The sequence below is a fragment of the Balaenoptera borealis genome, assembly GCF_965194805.1.
Source record: "Balaenoptera borealis genome assembly, chromosome: 14".
NCBI classification, from domain to species: domain Eukaryota; kingdom Metazoa; phylum Chordata; class Mammalia; order Artiodactyla; family Balaenopteridae; genus Balaenoptera; species Balaenoptera borealis.
This window is the reverse complement of record NC_138875.1, coordinates 11243303-11268964: the sequence shown is the minus strand read 5'-3', so window position 1 is coordinate 11268964 and position 25662 is coordinate 11243303. Positions and strand designations below refer to the sequence as shown.

Here is a 25662-nt window from a genome sequence, read left to right as displayed (position 1 = left end):
AATATTTGAAGAGATTATAGTTGAAAACTTCCCTAATATGGGAAAGGAAATAGTCAGTCAAGTCCAGGAAGTGCAGATAGTCGCAGGCAGGATAAATCCAAGGAGAAACACGCCAAGACAAATATTAATCAAACTACCAAAAATTAAATACAAAGAAAAAATATTAAAAGCAGCAAGGGAAAAGCAACAATTAACATACAAGGGAAACCCCATAAGGTTAACAACTGATCTTTCAGCAGAAACTCTGCACACCAGAAGGGAGTAGCAGGACATATTTAGAGTGATTAAAGGGAAAAACCTACAACCAAGATTACTCTACCCAGCAAGGATCTCATTCAGATTTCATGGAGATATTAAAACCTTTACAGACAAGCCAAAGTTAAGAGAATTCAGCACCACCAAACCAGCTCTACAACAAATGCTAAAGGAACTTCTCTAGACAGGAAACACAAGAGAAGGAAAAGACATACAATAACAAACCCAAAACAATTAAGAAAATGGTAATAGGAACATACATAACGATAACTACCTTAAATATAAATGGATTAAATGCTCCAACCAAAAGACATAGACTGGCTGAATGGATACAAAACAAGACCTGTATATATGCTGTCTACAAGAGACCCACTTCAGACCTAGGGACACATACAGAGTGAAAGTGAGGGTATGGAAAAAGATATTCCATGCAAATGGAAATCAAAAGAAAGCTGGAGTAGCAATTCCCATATAAGACAAAATAGACTTAAAAATAAAGACTATTACCAGAGACAAAGTAGGACACTACATAATGATCAAGGGATCAATCCAAGAAGAAGATATAACAATTGCAAATATTTATGCACCCAACATAGGAGCACCTAAATACATAAGGCAAATGCTAACAGCCATAAAAGGGGAAATTGACAGTGACACAATAGTAGTAGGGGACTTAAACACCCCATATTCACCAATGGACAGATCATCCAAAATGAAAATAAATAAGGAAACACAAGCTTTAAGTGGCACATTAGACAAGATGGACTTAATTGATATTTATAGGACATTCCATCCAAAAACAACAGAATACACTTTCTTCTCAAGAACTCATGGAACATTCTCCAGGATAGATCGTATCTTGGGTCACAAATCAAGCCTTGCTAAATTTAGGAAAATTGAAATCGTATCAAGTATCTTTTCTGACCACAATGCTATGATACTAGATATCCGTTACAAGAAAAAAATCTGTAAAATATACAGACACATGGAGGTTAAACAAGACATTACTAAATAACGAAGAGATCACTGAAGAAATCAAAGAGGAAATCAAAAAATACCTAGAAACAAAGGACAATGAAAACACGACGACCCAAAACCTATGGGATGCAGAAAAAGCAGTTCTAAGAGGGACGTTTATAGCAATAAAATCCCACCTCAAGAAACAAGAAACATCTCAAATAAACAACCTAACCTTACACCTAAAGCAATTAGAGAAAGAAGAACAAAAAACCCCCAAAGTTAGTAGAAGGAAAGAAATCATAAAGATCAGATCAGAAATAAATGAAAAAGAAATGAAGAAAACAATAGCAAAGATCAATAAAACTAAAAGCTGGTTCTTTGAGAAGAAAAACAAAATTGATAAACCATTAGCCAGACTCATCAAGAAGAAAAGGGAGAAGACTCAAATCAATAGAATTAGAAATGAAAAAGGAGAAGTAACAACTGACACTGCAGAAATACAAAGGATCATGAGAGATTACTACAAGCAACTATATGCCAATAAAATGGACAACCAGGAAGAAATGGACAAATTCTTAGAAAAGCACAACCTTCCAATACTGAACCAGCAAGAAATAGAAAATATAAACAAACCAATCACATGCACTGAAATTGAAAATGGGATTAAAAATCTTCCAACAAACAAAAGTTCAGGACCAGATGGCTTCACCAGTGAATTCTATCAAACATTTAGAGAAGAGCTAACACCTATCCTTCTCAAACTCTTCCAAAATATAGCAGAGGGAGGAACACTTCCAGACTCATTCTACAAGGCCACCATCACCCTGATACCAAAACCAGACAAAGATACTACAAAAAAAGAAAATTACAGACCAATATCACTGATGAATATAGATGCAAAAATCCTCAACAAAATACTAGCAAACAGAATGCAAGAGCACATTAAAAGGATTATACACCATGATCAAGTGGGGTTTATCCCAGGAATGCAAGAATCCTTCAATATACGCAAATTAATCAATGTGATATCGCATATTAACAACTTGAAGGATAAGAACCATATGATCATCTCAACAGATGCAAAAAAAGGTTTCAACAAAATTCAACACCCATTTATGATAAAAATCCTCCAGAAAGTAGGCATAGACGGAACTTACCTCAACATAATAAAGGCCATATATGACAAACCCACAGCCAACATCGTTCTCAATGGTGAAAAACTGAAACCATTTCCTCTAAGATCAGGAACAAGACAAGGTTGTCCACGCTCACCACTATTATTCAACATAGTTTTGGAAGTTTTAACCACAGCAATCAGAGAAGAAAAAGAAATAAAAGGAATCCAAATCGGAAAAGAAGTAAAACTATCATTGTTTGCAGATGACATGATACTATACATAGGGAATCCTAAAGATGCTACTAGAAAACTACTAGAGCTAATCAATGAATTTGGTGAAGTAGCAGGATACAAAATTAATGCACAGAAATCTCTTGCAGGCCTATACACTAATGATGAAAAATCTGAAAGAGAAATTAAGGAAACACTCCCATTTACCACTGCAAAAAAAAGAATAAAATACCTAGGAATAAACCTACCTAAGGAGACAAAAGACCCGTATGCAGAAAACTATAAGACACTGATGAAAGGAATTAAAGATGATATAAACAGATGGAGAGATATACCATGTTCTTGGATTGGAAGAATCAACATTGTGACAATCACTATACTATCCAAAGCAATCCCTATCAAACTACCAAGGGCATTTTTCACAGAACTAGAACAAAAATTTCACAATTTGTATGGAAACACAAACGACCCTGAATAGCAAAAGCAATCTTGAGAAAGAAAAATGGAGCTGGAGGAATCAGGCTCCCAGACTTCAGACTATACTACAAAGCTACAGTAACCAAGATAGTATGGTACTGGCACAAAAACAGAAGTATAGATCAATGGAACAAGATAGAAAGCCCAGAGGTAAACCCATGCACATATGGTCACCTTATCTTTGATAAAGGAGTCAAGAATATACAATGAAGAAAAGACAGCCTCTTCAATAAGTGGTGCTGGGAGAACTGGACCGCTACATGTAAAAAAGGAAAGTAGAACACTCCCTAATACCATACACAAAAATAAACTCAAAATGGATTAAAGACCTAAATGTAAGGCCAGATACTATAAAACTCTTGGAGGAAAACATAGGCAGAACACTCTATGACATAAATCACAGCAAGATCCTTTTTGACCCACCTCCTAGAGGAATGGAAATAAAAACAAAAATAAAGAAATGGGACCTAATGAAACTTAAAAGCTTTTGCACAGCAAAGGAAACCATAAACAAGATTAAAAGACAACCCTCAGAATGGGAGAAAATATTTGCAAATGAAGCAACTGACAAAGGATTAATCTCCAAAATTTACAAGCAGTTCATGCAGCTCAATATCAAAAAAAAAAAAAAACCAAAAAAAACCCAATCCAGAAATGGGCAGAAGACCTTAATAGACATTTCTCTAAATAAGATATACAGATCGCCAACAAACACATGAAAGGATGCTCAACATCACTAATCATTAGAGAAATGCAAATCAAAACTACAATGAGGTATCACCTCACACCAGTCAGAATGGCCATCATCAAAAAATCTACAAGCAATAAATGCTGGAGAGGGTGTGGAGAAAAGAGAACCCTCTTGCACTATTAGTGGGAATGTAAATTGATACAGCCACTATGGAGAACAGTATGGAAGTTCCTCAAAAATCTAAAAATAGAACTACCATACCACCCAGCAATCCCACCATAGGCATATATGCTGAGAAAATCGTAATTCAAATAGAGTCATGTACCACAACGTTCATGGCAGCTCTATTTACAATAGCCAGGACATGGAAGCAACCTAAGTGTCCATCGACAGATGAATGGATAAAGAAGTTGTGGTACCTACATACAATGGAATATTACTTGGCCATAAAAGGAAATGAAATTGAGTTATTTGTAGTGAGGTGGATGGACCTAGAGATTGTCATACAGAGTGAAGTAAGTCAGAAAGAGAAAAACAAATACCGTATGCTAACACATATATATATGGAATCTAAAAAAAAAAAACCAAAAAACAAAGTGTTCTGAAGAACCTAAGGGCAGGACAGGAATAAAGACACAGACATAGAGAATGGACTTGGTGGACATGGGGAGGGGGAAGGGTAAGCTGGGACAAAGTTAGAGAGTGGCATGGACTTATATACACTACCAAATGTAAAATAGATAGCTAGTGGGAAACAGCTGTATAGCACAGGGAGATCAGCTCGGTGCTTTGTATATTCACCTAGAAGGGTGGGATAGGGAGGGTGGGAGGGAGACGCAAGAGGGAGGAGATATGGGGATGTATGTATATGTATAGCTGATTCACTTTGTTATACAGCAGAAACTAACACACCATTGTAAAGCAATTATACTCCAATAAAGATGTTAAAATAAAATAAAATTAGCATTAATATTGAAAAACAGCTGTTCAGAGAAGTCAAGTAATTTTCTCAAGAACCCTAAGCTATTAATATGTTTTGCTGAGAATTTAACACACTTCTCTCTAATGCCAACACTCACACTTTTAACCATTACGGAGCACTAATTTGTCTGCAAGCAAAAATGTGGAAACATAGAAAGAACTACTTTGGAAGGGTGTGGTGTTGCTAAAGAATAAGTTGACTCATGAAATCTCAAGAGAATTGTTTAGGGAAGAAGCTTGAGCTACATTACTTAATAATTTAATTCAATTGAGAGTCCATTGAAGGATTTGTGCAGAAGGATATCAGAGCAGGGCTTTTTAAACTTCAATGTACATACAAATCATTGGGGGAGCTTATTAAAATTCAGATTCAGGGGTTCTAGAGGGAGGCTGGTGACCCTGCATTTCTTTCTAAAAAGCCCTCCCCCTCAGAGACACTTGAACGCTACTAATGCTGTGACCTTGAGTAGGAAGGTCAGTGATCACTCTGGAGGTTCTGGAGAGTGGATTTTGAGGCGTATACTGGAAGCTCAAAACATATTTGTTGATGAACAAGACAAGACTCCAGTTAGGAAAACCCATTAATAAGATGTTTTGGGTGTGTTGCTGTGTTAGTGAGATGAGAAGATGAGGTGGGATCAACTGGAGAAACTGCAATGCATGTCAGTATAAGCTGTGGGATGCAAAGATGAAAGAGACTTTGACTCAGCCGAGGTAATTGAGGGTAACAAGCAGTGTATGAATTGCACTTGCTTTGCCAGCAATGGTGTGAAATGTACTGATGACAAAGCTTTGAAGAATTCAAACAGGGAGAGTCAATTCCCCATTATCCAGTAGTCTCTGGCTCCTTTGGAAGGGGATAAGGATTGTTTATGTCTATTCTAAACAAACTCTTCTTATTTATAAGTAGTACTTTCCTCGCATCAATTGTAAAGTAACACATTTTTACCACTGCTGTTCTGAGTAGACCACTGCCATAGTTCTAAGGAAAATATACACATAAAAGTTTCAGCCAGGAGATGATGAATATCATAGCTAATGTGCCTGGGCCAGGCAAATTTCTGGTAGGACAAATAGAAATGCATTAATTGTAAAATAGCTTATTGAAGCACATAATTGGGTAATGGCAGGATAAATGGGAATATATGAAACAAATCCAGTAGCATAATAATTTTTATTTTGTGTAATGTGATGCAGGTGAAATAAGCCTGAAAAACAAGAACAAAAACTGTTTCTTGGCCAACAGGGGCTATGCTGCTCTTTTTGCTTATGCCAGATTTTGGAGTTTAATGAAGACAAAAAGAATGCAAATGTCTCAAGTAGTGCCATTTGGCTTCAGTATACTCATAACTTCTCTTAATTAAAATATAACCAGGCTAAACACAGAATCTGCCTTTTCAACAGCATCCATCCATTCATTCATTCAGAAAAATGTTAACTGAGGGTCTACTATTATCGGATACTGTGGTTTTGGAGGTAAAAAATAAAAGATGGAATGAGACCCCTGCTTTCATGATGCTTTATATTAGAGTGTGGGAAGGTCGGAAGTAAACAATAAAATGAATGGGAGAATACTTTCAAATAATAGTAGAGATATCAAGTAAAAAAACTTAAGAAAAAATAACTGGGGCAAGAATGTAACTTAAATATAGTGATATTAAAAGCCTTCTTTGAAGAACTACCAGTTCAGGTGAGATCTTCATTTTAAAGCCACTATCAAAATGTCTAGGTGGGAAGTATCATGTTGAAGAAATGGTTAGTGTATGGGTCTGAGGTTTGACTAATCATGGTGTAATCAAGAAAGGGAGGGCTTCCCTGGTGGCGCAGTGGTTGAGAGTCTGCCTGCTAATGCAGGGGACATGGGTTCAAGCCCTGGTCTGGGAAGATCCCACATGCCGCGGAGCAACTGGGCCCGTGAGCCACAACTACTGAGCCTGCGCGTCTGGAGCCTGTGCTCCGCAGCAAGAGAGGCCGCGATAGTGAGAGGCCCGTGCACCGCGATGAAGAGTGGCCCCCGTTTGCTGCAACTAGAGAAAGCCCTCGCACAGAAACGAAGACCCAACACAGCCAAAAATAAATAATAAATAAACAAATAAATAAAATAAATTTAAAAAAAAAAGAAAGGGAAAGAAGGGTAGTTGGAATGGTAATGTTGAGCAGTAGGAGGGGTCCCAGGAACTAAGGCATACGATGCAGTGGAGAGAAAGCCAATGAGCTTAGATTTGATGTAATGTGACAGGACACAAGCGACAGGTTCAAGAAAGCAAGAAAAATTATCTGAATTTGGTTTCTAAAGAAGTACTCTGCTTGTTGGGTGGAGAATGGTTTGAAAGAGGGTGAGCTAGAGTAGAAGAAGAAAAGTTTTCCAATAGTTCAAGGCCAACTCAAGAGTTCTGATGTGGACAAGCAGATGCTTATAAGATACTTGCCTATTAGACGTTGAAGGGATGATGTCAAGTGGGCAGTTGTAGTTTAGGGAAATCGTGCTTAGGTAGATGTCTGGGAAACGGATGTCACGTAGATGGCTTTTAAAATGGTTGAGGTCAAGGCAAGTATCAGAAGTGAATAAAAGAGGCTGAAAAGTATAGACCGTAAAGGGGAGAACCCTCCCCCAGAGGGCAGCATCACAGAATGAAAGAGACCACTGTCTCAAGGAGGCAGAAATAGGGAACTGCGTCGACTGCTGCTGAGAGCTGAGTTATGGTGAAGACAAATGCGCGGTCACTGAATTTTACCACGTGGAGCAACTGGGAACATACATTAAATCAGTTTCACTAGAACCATAGGATGGAAGTTGAATTGGAGTGAGCTTCAGGGAGCATGTGCATTGAATGAATTAAAATGTATAAAACATGTTTTCAAGAAAATTGCTCTGTAAGGGAAAGGAGAAAAATAAGGTCATAGCTGGAGCAGCGTGCAGGATCGAGGGGGTATTTGTTCCCCAGAGAGGGGATAAGTTTTGTGCAGAGATATTTTAGTTAACCCTTGGATTATATCCCATGAGACAAAAAATATCAGAGTTTTAGGGTTTCCACTTCCTCCACAAATATCAATATTTTCACTTCTCAACAAATTTAGCAACATAAATCAGATCTACTGTTGAGAAATAATAATCATTTATTGACAGTATTTAATATCACTCCTTTTTTGGAGGTACTGAAAAATAGGACACAATAGATATGAATTTTTAACAAATTTGTAAGTATCTTTTTTAAATGCTGCCATATTCAGTTTTTTCCCAAGTCTTCTGTGTTTCAGTTTTCCTGTAGTCTAGACAAAGTGCTAATGCATCAACTGTTGAGTTCAAAGCTATATTCCTGAAACTCTCATTTGTTTAAATGAACAATCTCCTCACTCGTAGGAACCTAGAAAGACAATCAATTCTAGATAGATCATAACTAAAGCTTTCTGAAAGAAAACGTTTTCTGTATTTTAAAAAACTTTCAAAAGGAAATTTCAAACTCTTGTAAAAACCAGTCTGAACAAAACCAGTTGCTTAATAGTATATTTTCAGTCCCTCCATCATTGTCACATAATGCAATTATTTTTAAAGTGTTGCAGCACAAGTGTAGTCTTGCTTAAGGTTAACTGGTTTATATGTTTTTAAGATAATTCATTTTCCGTAACTATGCTTGCTCGAATCAAAGCGCCATCTAGACTTGCAGGGTCTTAACTGTGAGAGGTCACTTTTGATTGGTGATTTTATGTTGTTCAGCATATACATTAGTAAAATTATGTATTGGATCAAATAGAGCATCCTCATTGTTCTATCCTGAAGCCGATCAAGTATTCTCATGTTTATGCCAAGCACCTTCTTCTACTGGCTATGCATAGTTCTCCCAGGGCTATTAATGTTTAAACACAAACAACACTAAAGAAATGATGCTCTAACAGAGAACATTTAGGCACTAGCCAGGAATCAAGCGAGTTACCTGGATAGCACAGTAGAGTAATCCCTGATTTTGAAACAGAGCTGTTTGTCCATAAACTGTCTTATTTTGGAAAATGAGTTCCAGAAGTAGTCCCTTAAAGGAAAAGAATAAATGACATTTTATAGAAGCATCATTTGTTCTATTGATGTCACTATGCGCACAAACTGTGATACTGTTATGCTATAATTTATACGACATTTTGATGACACTTGATGCCTTTTATAGGCACCCTAAAAATACTAATTACTGTAAAGAATATGTAAGGATATTGTTCTTATGAACCTTTAAATTTTTTGTTGTTGTTTTAATAAGGTAACGTTAATGCAGCAGATTGTTGATAGTCTTTCAACCACACAAGATTGGAAAAACAAAGCTCATTTCTTTGAAGTTTACTTTTTCATGATTCTGTCTGCCAAAGGGTCAGTTAAAAATTTAAATACAGCACCCAGATTACTCATGTTTTGCCAACAGCGTACTTGTTATTACACCCATATTTGAGATGCTTCACTAGCTTCCAATTATCCAATCTGAGGGAAATGCATTCTGCTTTCAATTTTTAATGCCCAACTCCTGTGGATTTCAGCATGAGATCTGTGGGTAGCAAAGTGTCAGAATATACTGACTTTAAGAAGGCACTTACAGTTTTATAAGGCGGTAAATGACATAAAGTTTCCATATGTGGAAATTTCACTGCATGTTACATTATTGAAGGTATACCAGTTTGGTGGTCCATCTCAGAGCTCTGTGGCAGTAAGGGAAAGTTGTGGGGTTTTTTGTTTGTTTGTTTGTTTTCCCCATTATGACACAATTTAAACTTCTAGCCCTTGAGAACAGTAAACTTTAATATTTCATTTTATGATTAAGAATTGTAATTCTAAACCAGATTTTGAATAGCAGGTGAGCTCAATGTGCTCATTTGAGATAGTTTATGATCTCGGCTTAGATTTTGTACACTCAGTTGGTCTCCACTGTTCTTGGGGAATCTAAGAAAAGGAACATTTTTATTGTATTTTGAAAGCTGTTCTAATGAAAACCAAAGAAGTAACTGTGACAATACTGATGCAATTGAAGACTTGACTATACGTTTTTGGTTTGTTAATATATATAGAATATGTTAATGCATATGAATAAATGACATAGTAAATAAAATGTATTATTTAGATGTGTTTTTCATACATTTTGAACACAGTGCGAGTTTCATAAATTTGTAATAGGTTTGTTTCTGACATTACTATGAGAAACTCATTAGTTAACATATTATTAATTCAAAAAATAGATCTCCAGTGGGTATTACGTGCCAGGCACACGCGGGGAGTCATGGATGATGCCAGACTCTATGAACAACATCTCTTCTCAGGAAATGAAAGGGAAAAAAAACATACAAAAACTATAATAAAACTCACGAAGAGCTATATATTTTGGGGGAGAGAAAGGTTCCTTCTTGCCTAAAAAAAAAAAAAAAAAGGGTATTTGAAGATAATGTTACGAGAGCAAAGGCATGAAAACCTGAAAACATGTAATACTTCTGCAGAATAAAAAGTAACTCATTAGGTAACATTTTACTCTGTGAGTGTGTGAAAGGAAGTAGCAAGAGTCAAACCTGAAAAGGCAGGACAGGAAAGGATTATGAAGGACTGTTTTGGAGACTAAAGATATGAACAATGTCCTGTAGGCAACAGGAATCCATTAACTGGTCTTGAGTAGTGTAATGTAATTCTATCAGCATTTAGGAAGATTAATCCCCACCACTGGATAAAATGAATTTAAAGAGGATTATAAAAAGGAGTTAAAAAGATCTGATAAAATTATTTTCATATGGTTTAATTTGGACAGAATAAGGGTGTGAAAGTATTGGAAGGAATGAAGAGGGGGAAAGACTAGAGACAGATCATGGTAGAAGAATGTACAGAGCTTAAAATTTCAATGCCGGTGGACAATAGGGAAGGTTATCCCAGATCACTGAGGATGATGGCAGAAGCAACAGGATGGGAATTTCAAGAGAAGCAAAAGCAGATATACAGGAATAAGGATTTGGCATGATATAATTAAGGCTTGGTAGAATATCCAAATAATGAATTAACAGGCAATGTGAAAAGTTGGCTTGAATTTTGGGAGTGATTTTGAGATGGAATATATTGGATAATATGAAGAAGGCAATGGTTGAAGTCATACAAGTGGATGAAACTAATCAAAGTAAATGTATAGAAATGTGAAAGTGAATGAATATACGCAGGATATTCTCACCACCTTCCTAGTGCCCTCCCTTACATGAAAGATAACTGTGGCAGACACTATTAGGGTGGCCAAGGATCCACACCTTCGAGCGTTTTTGTCCCTTTGTGATCTTCTTCCCTTGAGTATGAGTGAGATGTATAGAATCTCAGTTTAACTCAGCAGACCCTTGATGGTGAAATATGGCTTTTTGAAGCTGTGGGAACAAAGACAACGTATGTTGTAGATTAATGTATCAATGTCTACATGGAGAAAGAATACTTTATTAATTTGTCTGGAGATTCCATGTTTCTACCCATCCATTTCAATGTGATTTTTAATCAAATTAGAAAAATAAAAGGAGCACAAATAAACCTAGGTGTAGACTCAAACCCAATTAAAATACTTTTCATTCTCGCTTAGCCTCAGATCTTATGGGTCACCAATCCTGCAAATTTCAACTACATATAACCTTTTTTTCATCCCTACTAATAACGCTTAAATTCAGGTCTGTATTTTTTATTTGAAGAATTTCAATAGCTTCAAATTGACATTCCTGCCTCCAGTGTTGCCCCTCACATTATGAGCTCTACACTATTTGCAAAACTATCTTACTAAAATGCTGATCAGAAATAAGCTCCATGAATTCAAGGTTTTATCTGTTTTTTGTCATTACTGATTCCCTAGCATTTAGCATGGGAATACTCAATAATTTTAACTGAATAAATATGAATAAATGATATTGAGTGAATCATGCTGTTTCTTTTGCTTAAAGATTTCAAATGATTCCCAAATGAATAATCTCTAACAATTGGTCCTAGTAGAGTAGGCTCTTTATGATCTGGTTCCTACCTCTCAGACTTCTATCTAATTTTAATATAGCTCACCTTGTTTTTCCATGTATGGTCAACTCATAAAATACATAGGAGACATAGAAGTACTTGTAATTTCACCCTCATTTCCTATTTCACAATTCCTCAGTTTTGTACAGGAAATTCTATACTTGCTTTTAAGTTGACTCCCTAGAAAGATAATACCAACCCATCTTTCAACATCAGGGTTTCATTTTTCTTCTAAACCCTCATCTGACCCACAGTAGTAAACTGAGTGCCAGCTTCTATTATGCTATTAACCTACACCATTAAGATGTGCATTCATCTGTTATAGACCTTGCAAATTTGTATTGCATTTATCTGTGTGCATATGTCCTTACTTTTCATGCTAAAGCACCTTTATTGAAGAAACATATACGTTGTTAATTGTTACACCTCCAGTGTCTAATAGAGCACTTGACACAGATGAAGCTGAGCACTTGTAAGATGCTTTATGAAAATTCCACTACCACTATTTAGATGCCTATGACGCTCCTGATTACTAACTGTGACATAGGGGAAGTTTCTTAACCACTTTGTGACTCACTCTGCCAACTCAATTATGAGAATATTAATAACACCTAATCCAGAGAGTTTTTTAAAGACCAAAAAAGACAGTGCTTAGTACCTGATATGAAGCAAGAGCTCAACAATACTGTATATTATTATTTTGTTGGAAAATCACCGACTTGGTCTGAGAGGGTTTTCTTATTTGCATAAGTTAAGGATAAAAATGCCTACCTCAGAGAATTTATTGTGAAGATTAAATGAGTAAATTATTTTGAAATGACGATTTAAATAAATGTTATTTTATAAATAAAATAAGTGAAATGAAATTTGTAAGCAAAACTGTTAGTGTTATCATGAGAGTCATAAATTTAATAGTCTCCCAAGGGTAGGCAGGATCATGCAGTGGAGTGTACCCAGGAGGGAAGACTCACGTGAGAGAGAGTCAGAACTAAGGACAGGGAAGGGAATCAGGGACAAAATTAGACACACAGAAAGGCCTGGGTATGTTGACTTGGGTAAAGAACATACTTGTCATGCACATGATAGTTCTCTCCAAATATTGAAATGATTAAGTTGAAGAGATACTGATGCAGTTTTTGACACCCCCCAACCCCCAAATGACAGTTTCAGACTACAGAGGGGACAGCTCATATGAGCTCAATATAAGAAAGTATTTTCTAAAAATTTTATTTATACAAAATAGGAATCCATTTCTTCATATGGAGGTGAGAATTTAAAAGCACATGCTGAATGATCAACTCTTTAGATGTCAGAGTGTTACTCTCTGAAACGAATCCTCATTGGCAAAATGAGCTCTAAAATTCAATTTTTATATTTTGTTATATTATTTTGCTCTTTTTATTGAACTTTACTTCTCAGTTTAATCTAAAAATATAAACCAATTGTTTCCATTTTCTTACAAATATGCAGTGTTGGAGATAGCTACTTAAGGCAATACAATGTCTTCTCTTCACCTGCCTTTGTATACTCGATAAGCAGCATGACCAATTTTGTGGGAGAAAAAAAATTGAGGCCACCCCCAATTTTAGAAGATCTAGCTTTGAAGTTCCTTTAAGCATGAATTTATTTTTCTTCTCCTCTTTCAGAAGCAATGCCCATCAAAAGGAGCCTGCTGTTTTTCAAGCTTTCAAATGAGTTTTGTAATTATTATTTTCATGAATGATTAATCCCTAACATAAGAAAATTAAGAGGATGCAAATAAGCCTATGGAATTAAATAAAGCAGAATGTTGCTTGGTGAAGCAGCAGCTGTTGAATATTTCACAGCAGCCCTGATCCCCGTTGTAGGGTTGTGCCAGGTCTATGATGACAGCCAAAGCACACATTTTTCGAGCCCCAGTGGGACATTTGATCAATGCTCAAGTGGCAGACAAGCCTCGTTATTACTGTGTCCGGCAGGTGTAGGCATTCAGAAGGGGGCTGTCATTAAAACGTTTTGTATGTATCTGCTAATTATATTTCTCAGTTCCAAACAGCAGCATTGTCATCCCTTTAGCATTTGTCACTCCTGCAGCAGGTAGCAAGGGTACAATGAAAGATAAAATATTGTCTTCATGATCATGTGGAGTGGTGCCGGAATTCTGGGAAAGGTATGATAAGAAAATCCATCCTTTTCGTCCAAAATGTCATTAGGAGAAAGACAGGTGAGTCAGACAGTCAAGTCTGACAAGGGCGATCTCTAAATGTGTGTGTGTGTGTTTGCATGTGCCAAAATCTGTGCTTTTTAAAATTGGTCCTTGTTATCACACGCAAGCTTTCTTCATTGTTTAAATTAATAATAGGAATTTTCTTGTATTTCATTATATAGTTTACAAAACGTGTGGACATATGTCATTTTATTTAATACTTAATGAAGGCTATACATTTAATTTCATGAATTTGAAACTAAAAGAGTAAGTGATGTGCCCAAACACCAAGAGACACAAAGAGTAGACCCAGAATTTCACTTGCGACTTCTGATTCTAAAGTCCAAGGCCACTCTCTGCCTACCCACATTGCATCTTTTTTGAACTTGTTACCGAAACTTTAAATTGAAATAAATAAATAGAAAACATTAAAGAAGAAATAGAGCAATATAAAGAGTTGTGAGATATGATTGGATTTGCCCTGTGAACATCAACAATAGTCAATTTGTTTTATTAGTTCTGAAATGTGCTCTGCAATCAGTTTTATGAACCACTCTATTGGTTTTTAGATACAACAACAAAGCCAAATGTCCAAACAGCTATCAGCAACATAACTTCCAATTTTATATCATTTACCCTTCAACACTTTCTTCTGACCCTCAGCTAGTTATGAGGGGATTAAAAAGAAATGTAAAATTAAAAAAAATTTTACACTATAAAGCAGCTAGATTATAATACTTCTTAAATTTTTGACTTCCAAAGAATTACTTGCAAAATACAATTTTTACCAAAATAGTTACAAAAATCACTGTGTTTAAAAAATAAACGGAACTTTAAATATCAATATTTCACATAATAAAATAATGTCTTTGAAAGCTTCAATTTTTAGATCTTTTTAAAAGTTAATTGTAGAAATTTAAAATATATTTTTATCTACCATTATTAGAATCTAAGTTAGACAGCAATTCTACACCCAGAGGCACCCCATTTACTTTGCTCTTTCTCTGTTAAGCTTGCTTATAGTTAAATTTATTCCTTTTTAAATTCAATTAAGGAATAAACTGAGCACTTTAGTATTATTGTGTCTTTCATATTTTTGTTACTTTACTCTTTTTACTCATATTGTTAAAAGGCAATGGGTTTGGGAAATTAGCCCATTATCCTAAAATAATTATCCTTTTTTTGCTCTTGTCTTTGACCAGTCTTTCTGTACTGCAGCCAGAATGATCTTCCTAAAATGCAAATCTATTCATTCAGTCACCAGTTCAAAATGCTTCAATAGCTACATATCGAAGATGGTATAAATTCCAGTGTCCTAACCTAACACCTAAGGACTTTTACTGTCTGATCTGTTTCAAATGCAACGCCTTCCATTGACACGGATGTAATATTTGGCCCTTCCATGATAAAACAGTCATCGGAATGCTTCATATATTTTTAATGTTTTACACCTTTTTAGATGTTTTTGCTTTTTCTTCCAGGCCTTTCCCATTTCTCATATAATTAGTAAACTATTCCTTAGTGGCAAAGAAGCTGGTTCACCCTCAATTCCCACACTCCTTTACCCTCATGGTACTAGAATTATTGGCTGGTGAATGGCTGTCTACAAAATACAACATTTCCCAACATCCCTTGAGGCTAAGTGTAGCCTTGTGGTTAGGTTCTGACCAATAGGATATATGCAGTTGTCTTATGGTCTCCTTCTGAAACTCTCCTGAAGTGGCAGTGGGCATGTATCTTTTGGCCCTCTGTTTCATCATTGCCTCCTTCCTGCTTTCTGAAATGGGGTGACTGAGGGTCACACCAGGATCAGACAACAAAGTGTTCATTTGGAAGAGCCAAGGTCACCAGGAATTTGTAATGCAGAATATAGACTAGACCTGGATCACTTACTTCCAATATCATTTTAATAGAGAGAAAAATGTCATCCTGTCTTGTTTCAGTCATTGTAATATTCAGGTCACTTGCTGCAGAACCTAATTCTAACCATATATCATTTTTCAAGATCAAGCTCAATTTTAACACTATGAGAACTAATAATATTAGACTGAGCTACATAAAATTGAAATTTCTGTAGGTCAAAGCCCATCAAATCTCTGCAATTTCATATGGTCAAATTTAATACTGCTAATGGCAGTATTCTTTACTGTATCTTTTATAATCCTGTAACAATTTATATCTCTCTCAATTATATCATATATCTAGTATTGTAATTAGGTCTTTACATTCCTATCTCTGAAACAATCATGAGTGCTTTAAGAGAAAACACAAGACTTATTCATTCTCAGATTCTCAAATTAGAGCGTAATTCCTGGTTCTTAGAGGCATAAGTACTTTTTAATGGAAAGAATGAATCAATTAAATATAGTATTTCTATGTTGTACCTATATAACTTTTTAAACTCTTAGCCTTTTGAGATTGAGTTTTATATATTTTCACAGATTATTAAGTTTCCAGTTATGCCGTTTAATGATTACTTGCTTACTTGATAGGGGCTATGGTTTGGGAAAAAGACGAGTGGTGTTCCTTTGTGGTTTATTGTACTAAGAAGTACTTAAAGACCTTTAAATAAAACCTAAGTGAGTCAACTTCTCAACCAGTAGATCAAGGGTCTTTGTTTCTATAAACCTGTTTGGGCAAGTTAATTTATTTGACAATAAGGTTTGGAATAAGGAAGATTAAGTGATCCAGACTCTCCATAGGAAAGAAGTTAATCCATTACACAAAACTGATATTATCTAGGGCATTAGAGCCTAAATCTCTCCTGAAACCACTGTTGAGAAAGGCTGTCTTAAACTATTGAGAAATTAGCTGAGTATAATTTAAATTACTTCCATAGCTATTGGTAAGGCTTTAATTTTATATAAATTATGGTTTTCTTTTCTGTGAAGAACAATATGCTACTCTCCACCTTCTACATTTATCGAGCCAGACTAAAATGAGACCTAGAAAGGGATATCTACAGTTTTGCAGAAGTAGAAACAATAATGTAATAGTAGCAACCTTAGCATATTAAGCTGCCAGGAAGTACAGACATGAGTTTGCTGATGAACACAAGGTCGTTTTATTATGCCCGTGGCATAATTTAAAAGTAAGCTGCAAGTGACATTCAGCCTTAGATGTCCCCTTTTCAGGTAGCATGTTATAATTTCAAGGAGAGAGGTGGGAGCCTTTTCTGCTGACCCTTTCCACTATACGTCAGGTAACTGCCTTAGTTTATACAAAAATAGTTACATGTATCGATTTGGACAAAGTGCAGAAAGATCTTCTGAGGTGTTGTTTCTAATACCCATCCTATCCCTCTGTGTAACTCCCTTACTCTTTCTGCTGATTGGCAACATGTGAGAATAGTCCAGTGTTAAACGGAACCTTTAAGTGATAAGAAAGTCTTCCATAGAACCAACCATAATCAAATCCACCAGGAGCAAGCTGAGGGGGGAGTGGGGGGGGTGGGTAGACTGAGAGAGATCATTACAAGATAATTGTTGCCTAGTGGTTTTGGAAATTCCTTTAATAATCATTATCCTTGTCCTCTCTTAAAAAGGTAGGTAGTGAATATTTTCTTCATCCTTTATCATACAGTACACATAGCTCTAATCTGTTTGATAAAACATACAAAGAGCACTTTTTACACTTTTATTCTTTTTTAATTTTTTTATTAGAGTATAGTTGATTTACAATGTTGTGCTAGTTTCAGGTGTACAGCAAAGTGTATTTTTTTTTAACATCTTTACTGGACTATAATTGCTTTATAATGTTGTGTTAGTTTCTGCTATATCACAAAGTGAATCAGCTATACATGAACATATATCCCCATGTCCCCTCCCTCTTGTGTCTCCCTCCCACCCTCCCTATCCCACCCCTCTAGGTAGTCACAAAGCACCGAGCTGATCTCCCTGTGCTATGCGGCTGCTTCCCACTAGCTATCTATTTTACACTTGGCAGTGTATATATGTCCATGCCACTCTCTCACTTCATCCCAGCTTACCCTTCACTCTCCCCGTGTCCTCAAGTCCATTCTCTACAGCTGCGTCTTTATTCCTGTCCTGCCCCTAGGTTCATCAGAACCATTTTTTTTCTCTTTAGATTCCATATATATGTGTTAGCATAAGGTATTTGTTTTTCTCTTTCTGACTTACTTCACTCTGTATGACAGTCGCTAGGTCCATCCACCTCACTACAAATAACTCAATTTCGTTTCTTTTTATGGCTGAGTAATATTCCATTGTATATATGTGCCACATCTTCTTTATCCATTCATCTGTTGATGGACACTTAGGTTGCTTCCATGTCCTGGCAATTGTAAATAGTGCTGCAATGAACATTGTGGTACATGTCTCTTTTTGAATTATGGTTTTCTCACTGTATTAGCCCAGTAGTGGTATTGCTGGGTCATATGGTAATTCTAGTTTTAGTTTTTTAAGGAACCTCCATACTGTTCCCCATAGTGGCTGTATCAATTTACATTCCCACCAACAGTGCAAGAGGGTTCCCTTTTCTCCACACCCTCTCCAGCATTTCTTGTTTGTAGATTTTTTTGATGATGACCATTCTGACTGGTGTGAGGTGATACCTCACTGTAGTTTTGATTTGCATTTCTCTAATGATTAGTGATGTTGAGCATCCTTTCATGTGTTTGTTGGCAATCTGTATATCTTCTTTAGAGAAATGTCTGTTTAAGTTTTCTGACCATTTTTGGATTGGGTTGTTTGTTTTTTTGATATTGAGCTGCATGAGCTGCTTGTATATTTTGGAAATTGTCAAAGCTGTCCTTTGTCAGCTGCTTCGTTTGTAAATATTTACTCCCATTCTGAAGGTTGTCTTTTCATCTTGTTTATGGTTTCCTTTGCTGTGCAAAAGCTTTTAAGTTTCATTAGGTCCCATTTCTTTATTTTTGTTTTTATTTCCATTTCTCTAGGAGGTGGGTCAAATAGGATCTTGTTGTAATTTATATCATAGAGAATTCTGCCTATGTTTTCCTCTAAGAGTTTTATAGTGTCTGGCCTTACATTAGGTCTTTAATCCATTTTGAGTTTATTTTTGTGTATGGTGTTAGGAAGTGTTCTAATTTCATTCTTTTACAATTAGCTGTCCAGTTTTCCCAGCACCACTTATTGAAGAGGCTGTCTTTTCTCCATTGCATTTTCTTGCCTCCTTTATCAAAGATAAGGTGACCATATGTGCGTCGGTTTATCTCTGGGCTTTCTATCCTGTTCCACTGATCTATATTTCTGTTTTTGTGCCAGTACCATGCTGTCTTGATTACTGTAGCTTTGTAGTATAGTCTGAAGTCTGGGAGCCTGATTCCTCCAGCTCCATTTTTCTTTCTCAGGATTGCTTTCACTATTCGGGGTCTTTTGTGTTTCCATACAAATTGTGAAATTTTTTGTTCTGGTTCTGTGAATAATGCCCTTGGTAGTTTGATAGGGATTGCATTGAATCTGTAGATTGCTTTGGGTAGTATAGTCACTTTCATAATGTTGATTCTTCCAATGCAAGAATATGGTATATCTCTCCATCTCCTTGTATCATCTTTAATTTCTTTCATCAGTGTCTTATAGTTTTCTGCATACAGGTCTTTTGTCCCCTTAGGGAGGTTTCTTCCTAGGTATTTTATTCTTTTTGTTGAAATGGTAAATGGGAGTGTTTCCTTAATTTCTCTTTCAGAATTTTGTCCTTAGTGTATAGGAATGCAAGACATTTGTGCTCATTACTTTTGTATCTTGCTACTTTACCAAATTCATTGATTAGCTCTAGTAGTTTTCTGGTAGCATCTTTAGGATTCTCTATATATAGTATCATATCATCTGCAAACAGTGACAGTTTTACTTCTTCTTTTCCAATTTGGATTCCTTTATTTCTTTTTCTTGTCTGATTGCTGTGGCTAAAACTTCCAAAACTATGTTGAATAATGTTAGTGAGAATGGGCAACCTTGTCTTGTTCCTGATCGTAGAGGAAAAGGTTTCAGTTTTTCACCATTGAGAATGATGTTGGCTGTGAGTTTGTCATATATGGCCTTTATTACGTTGAGGTAGGTTCCCTCTATGCCTACTTTCTGGAGAGTTTTTATCATATATGGGTATTGAATTTTGTCAAAAGCTTTTTCTGCATCTATTGAGATGATCATATGGTTTTTATCCTTCAGTTTGTTAATATGGTATATCACATTGACTGATTTGCGTATATTGAAGAATTGTTGCATTCCTGGGATAAACACCACTTGATCACGGTGTATGATCCTTTTAATGTGCTGTTGGAGTCTGTTTGCTAGTATTTTGTTGAGGATTTTTGCATCTATATTCATCAGTGATATTGACCTGTAGTTTTCTTTCTTTGTGACGTCTTTGTCTGGTTTTGGTATCAGGGTGATGGTGGCCTCGTAGAATGAGTTTGGGAGTGTTCCTCCCTCTGCTATATTTTGGAACACTTTGAGAAGAATAGGTGTTAGCTCTTCTCTAAATGTTTCATAGAATTCACCTGTGAAGCCATGTGGTCCTGGACTTTTGTTTGTTATGTATACAGCTTTATACCCTGTATTCATAGTACTTCATATCACTTATTATTACCTGATTATCTTGTATCTATCAACTATCTACCCTAATTAATTATTACCTCACTCCTCTGTAACATAAACTCAGTGAAATCAAAGATTTCTTTCTACAGTTCACTGCTGTATTTCCAGAGTATAAAGCAGGAAGTCAACAAATATTTGTTCATTTAATTACACAGCTATTAAATGTATAATTGAAAAAAAATGTTACGGAAGCATTTTGTTTTATCTTTATTTTAAAATAGGACTTTATCTGCTATAACAAAACTTTTCTAAAAAAAGATAAATCACTTCCAAATATAGAGGGTAAATATTTCTTATAATCAGGGGTCACCCACTCTTAATCAAATCAAATCAAATTGGGTTTCCTACATTACTAAAAATTAGTAGATGTTTAAAAATTATTCAGAGAAATAAGTCAGTAACAAAAAGACATTTATGGTATGATTCCACTTTTAAGAGTTACTAAACTAGTCAAATTTATAGAACCAGAAAGTAGAATGTGGTTACCTGTGGCTGGTTGGAAGGAGGAAAAGGGAAGTTGTTATTTAACAGCTATAGTTTCAGTTTTACAAAATGAAAAAGTTCTGGGGATCTGTTTCACAACAGCATGAATACACTTAACACCATTAAGCTGTACACTCCTCACAGATTTATACACTACTTCTATTTGTCTTGTTTAGAATCATTTCATTACTGAAATCCTCTGTATCTTTTCAGCACACATTAAAATGCAAATGCACTTAAATTATAGGTGAAGATGGAGATGAACATACATCCTTAGATTAGAAAAGTACTTTTGTGGCCCAAGAGAGCACAAATGGATACTTACAGGGCAATGACTATGTCACATGAGACCACAATTCAGTACTAGCATTACGAAATGATTTTACTTTACAAAACTGAAGTGGCAAAATTACCCACCAACTTATAATATCTTAAATAGTCCCCCATTGTGTTCAAGATAAAATTCAACGTTCTTGATTTACTTACAGATCTGGACCCTTCACAATCTGCTTCAGATTTCCCAGCCTCATCATTTACCATTAATACACCCACTCATCCCAGACAATTCAGTATTCCACCTACATGCACATTCCAGGCAAGTTTGCATTTCAAAAGCCTTTTTACCGTGCTCTCTTCCATTGCAAGAATGTCTTTCAATTCATTCTTTTACCTTTTAAATCCTACTAAAAAGGATCTTCCTTAAATCACTTCTTTGGAAACCCTCCCTGATACACTCCTCACTATTCAGACAAACCTTATAGCAAATTTAATTAATTCCTCTACCAGGCCCTCAAAGACTTAGAATACTAAAGAGGGGAATAAGGATAAGACAATATTTGGCCTAGTCAGAAACTCAGGACCCCAAAAACTAATCATGTCCAATCTACCAGTCGTCTATGACACTCGCACGCGTTTTGTGTGAGCATGTTTGTGTGGATATATATGTGTTTGAATGTCTGTACATATTTATTTTGATAATCAAGGAAGTTCTGACTTTCAAATTTGGCTTGTATGGTATGGAACAGAGACAACACACAAGAAGCCCAGATCCGTTACTGACCTTCAGAACAGAAGCACCCCAACACAGGACTCTTTGGGCATCTTAGAAAAGAATGTGGGCTTTTCAGAAAGAAAAAAATAGCCACACAAACTATTTGTTTTTCAGTCTCATATGTCTTGGAGGAACATTTGATACTTAAGTAAAATTTAATAATAGTATTGAGTATTTTTAAATTGTATTCTTTTTATAAAAACAGATTAGCCACCCTATTGGACGTGTATCTAATGGTGGTTTTAAGTTGTATTTATCAGATAATTAAAGATATTGAGCACTTTTTCATGTGCTTATTGGTTATTGTCATGTCTTCTTTGGTAAAATATTCTTTCAAAACCTCTGTTCATTTTTAATGGGTTGTATATCAACTTACTGGATTTTAAAAGTTTATTAATGTAACAATTATTTATTAGATATACATTTGCCAGCATTATATTCCAGGCTGTGGTTTGCCTTCTGCATCTCATAAGCATCTTTGAAGGGGAAGAATTATTTGATTTTGATGAACTGCAACAGCATTCTGGGGGGATTTATGAATTTTGTGTTCTAAGAAATACTGGTTTAGCCAAAAGTCATATTAGTTTTCTATTGTTTCATAACAAATTACCACAAACTTAGTATTTTAAATCAACAGCCATTTATTAGTTAGGTAAGTTAGAAGTACAGACACGTTGTGTCCTACTTCTCAGCTCAGAACTTCACAAGGTCAAAATCAAGGTGCTAGCAAGGCTATGTTCTCATGTGTAGTCAGTGGTTCTCTTTTAAGCTCATGTTTATAGCAGAGTTTAATTTCTTATGGTTGTAGGACTGAGTACTCTATCTCCTTGCTAGCTGTCAGCTGGGGACCACTCTCAGTTCCTAGAGGCTGCCCAAATTCTTTGCCTCTGCCCCCCTATATTTCCAAAGTCAGCATTAGAGAATCTTCCTCACATCAAATCTCTCCCCTGCTTAAAAGATATTTCTCCAGGAAGAGTCCAGTCCCCCCTAGATTAGTGTTTGATAAATACTTGGGAAAAGGTCTAAGTATACCAGGGGGTGGATATCTTGTGGAATCATTTTAGGTTCTGCCTATCACATTTCCTAAGAATTTCTCTTATATGTTATTCTCAAGTTTTATAGTTCTGCCTTTTACCTTTAGGACTATGATCCATTTTGAGTTATTGTAGAAGGTCCGAGGTAAGGGATCCTGTTCATTTTCTTTTAGTGGATGTGGATATACAACCTTTCCAGCACCATTTGATGAAAATACTACCCTTTCCCATTGAATTAACTTTACACATTAAAACAAATTGAATATATATGTGTAGTTCTATTTCTAGACTCTATTCTATTTATCTATGTCTATTGCTACTTTAATACTTCACTGTTCTGAATACAGTAATTTTATTTTTTATTTTTTTATTTTTTCTTTAAAAATAATTTATTAGTTTTGGATCACAAAATATAGGGAAGACACAAGGGCAATGCCTGTGACCCCTTGGGCCGTACTTCCCTTCCATAAACACCTTTTAGAACCCCAGACTCGTGCTGCCCAAGCATTCTCTCACATCCTAACAGCTGCAGAGTATAGTACCTGACCATGTGGGAAGCTTAGACTCCCTGTAGGCGACGTGAGTGGCCCTTCCACTTAGGTCTTCCAGCTCACTTTTGCCAGTATTGCAACAGCACGGGTTGTTCGAACTGTCCGTGTCCTAAAACTCTCATGAATGAATAGGTCACAGGCAAATTCTGCCTGCACAGCCCTTACAACTGTCTACGCTTTTAAAAAGGCCTTTCTTAAACAGCAGTGGCTAAGGCCCCTTTGCTATACCCAGTCTTCTAAGCCCCAGGCTGCCTGTGGCACCTGGATGGCAGCCCCTGGGGGTCCCCCACATCCTAGGGTGGCGATGGAGGAAGGGCAGGCCAGGCCAAGCATGAAGAAGAAACGGTCAATTTTATTGGGCTCAGACTAAGAATCCATGGGTCTTGAGGACCTCTGTGAATCGGTCGATTTTCTTCTCTATGTTCTTTTCGGCCTGCTTCCGTAGCCTCATGAGCTGCTTCTTTTTCCGGTAGTGGATCTTGGCCTTCTCCTTTCTCTTCTCCTCCAGTGTAGCCGTTACTGCCTGGTACTTCCAGCCAACCTCATGAGCCAGGCGCCCTAGGTAGGCAAACTTCCGTGTAGGCTTCAGACGCACAACCTTGAGGGCGGCAGGAACCACCATCCGCTTTTTCTTGTCATAGGGTGGCGGGATCCCATCAAACACCTTGAGGCGGTCCAGAGCGGCCTGGCCTCGCTTGGTCTTGTGGGGCAGCATGCCTCGCACTGTCCGCCAGAAGATGCGGCTGGGGGCTTGGAAGTGGTAGGGGCCACGGGAGGGGTTGGTGTTCATCTGCTTGCGGAGGAATGCCAAGTACTTCAACTTGTTTCTATAGAAATTGCCAGAAATGTTGATGCCCTCACAGCGCACAACCACCACCTTTTGACCCAGAAGCACCTGCTTAGCCACGATGGCTGCCAGGCGGCCCAGGAGATGGCCTCGGCCATCGAGAACCAGGACCTGTCCCTCCGCCATCTTCGGCAGCTGCCTGGGAAAGAAAAAAGCCAGTAATTTTACATTAAATGTTGAAATCAGGTGGTTCATTTCTTCTTTCTTTCCAGAAGTGTTTTGGCACTTCTAGATCCTTTACATTTCCATAAAAATTTCAGAATCATCTTGTTATATTTTATAAAACATGCTGAAATTTTAATTGGGATTATATGGCATCTATAGGTCTATTTGGAGGGATATGATGTTTTCAAACTGTTGAATCTTACAATCCATGAATATGGTATATAGCTCTCCATTTGTATAATTTCTCTCAGCAATTTTTTTTTTAGTTGTCACTGGGCATTTTTTGTTGTTGTTGTTAAATTTATTCCTAAGTATTTCCAATTTGTTAATGTTATTGTAAATTAATTGTTTTATAATTAAAATGTCCTATGGTTTGTTGTTAGTATATAGAAATATATCTGATTTTTGTATGTTGCCCTAGTAGCTTACAAATTTCCTTAAAAAGTTCCAGCAGCATTTTTATAAATGACTTTGGCTTTTCTGTAGGCTATCATGTTTGCAAACAGATCTTTACTATTTCCTTTCCAATTTTTATAGCTTTTATTTATTTTTCTTTATTTTTTTTTCCTTTTATTTGTTTCCCTGACTAGGACCTCCAGTAGCAGGTAGAATAAAATTGGTAAGAGTGAGTATTCTTTCTCTTTCTTATCTTAGTTAGACAGCTTCATTCCTTCATGATTTAGTATGATGCTAGCTATATTGGTTTAAAAAGATGGCTTCCTATTGAGTTAAAGAAATTCCCTTCTGTTCCTAGTTTTTAAATTTTTTTAAGTTCTTTTTTTTCCTTTTATAACTAATGAATTTTTTCAAATGCTTTTTTTGTACCTATTGAGAAGATCATACAGTTTTTCCTTCTTAGTCTGTCCATAAAGTGAATTGCATTAATTTTCACATATCAAACCATATCTCTAATAAACTCTTCTTGCTCAAAATATAATGTTAATCATGGTGTAATCTTGCTCATCATGTGATATGTGTACATATACACACGTACACACACATATACATATACATGGATTTACTTCATTAATATTCTCTTAAGAATATTTGCATTTAGTTCCTTGAAGAAAATTT

At 36.2% G+C, this 25662-nt stretch overlaps 1 long non-coding RNA gene and 1 pseudogene across 2 annotated transcripts in view; both read right to left on the bottom strand.

The window, feature by feature from the left end:
- Positions 1-23385, bottom strand: part of LOC309611207 — a 59761-nt gene extending 36376 nt beyond the window's left edge. The window contains exon 1 of the long non-coding RNA XR_014234394.1: positions 17759-23385. This is a non-coding gene — a long non-coding RNA (uncharacterized lncRNA). The remainder of the gene's footprint in view (positions 1-17758) is intronic.
- A 523-nt stretch (positions 23386-23908) lies between these two features.
- Positions 23909-24590, bottom strand: LOC309611187 (large ribosomal subunit protein uL13 pseudogene; annotated as a pseudogene). Its single transcript has one exon. The product of its transcript is annotated as a large ribosomal subunit protein uL13 pseudogene (transcript).
- Between the last annotated feature and the right edge of the window lie 1072 nt (positions 24591-25662).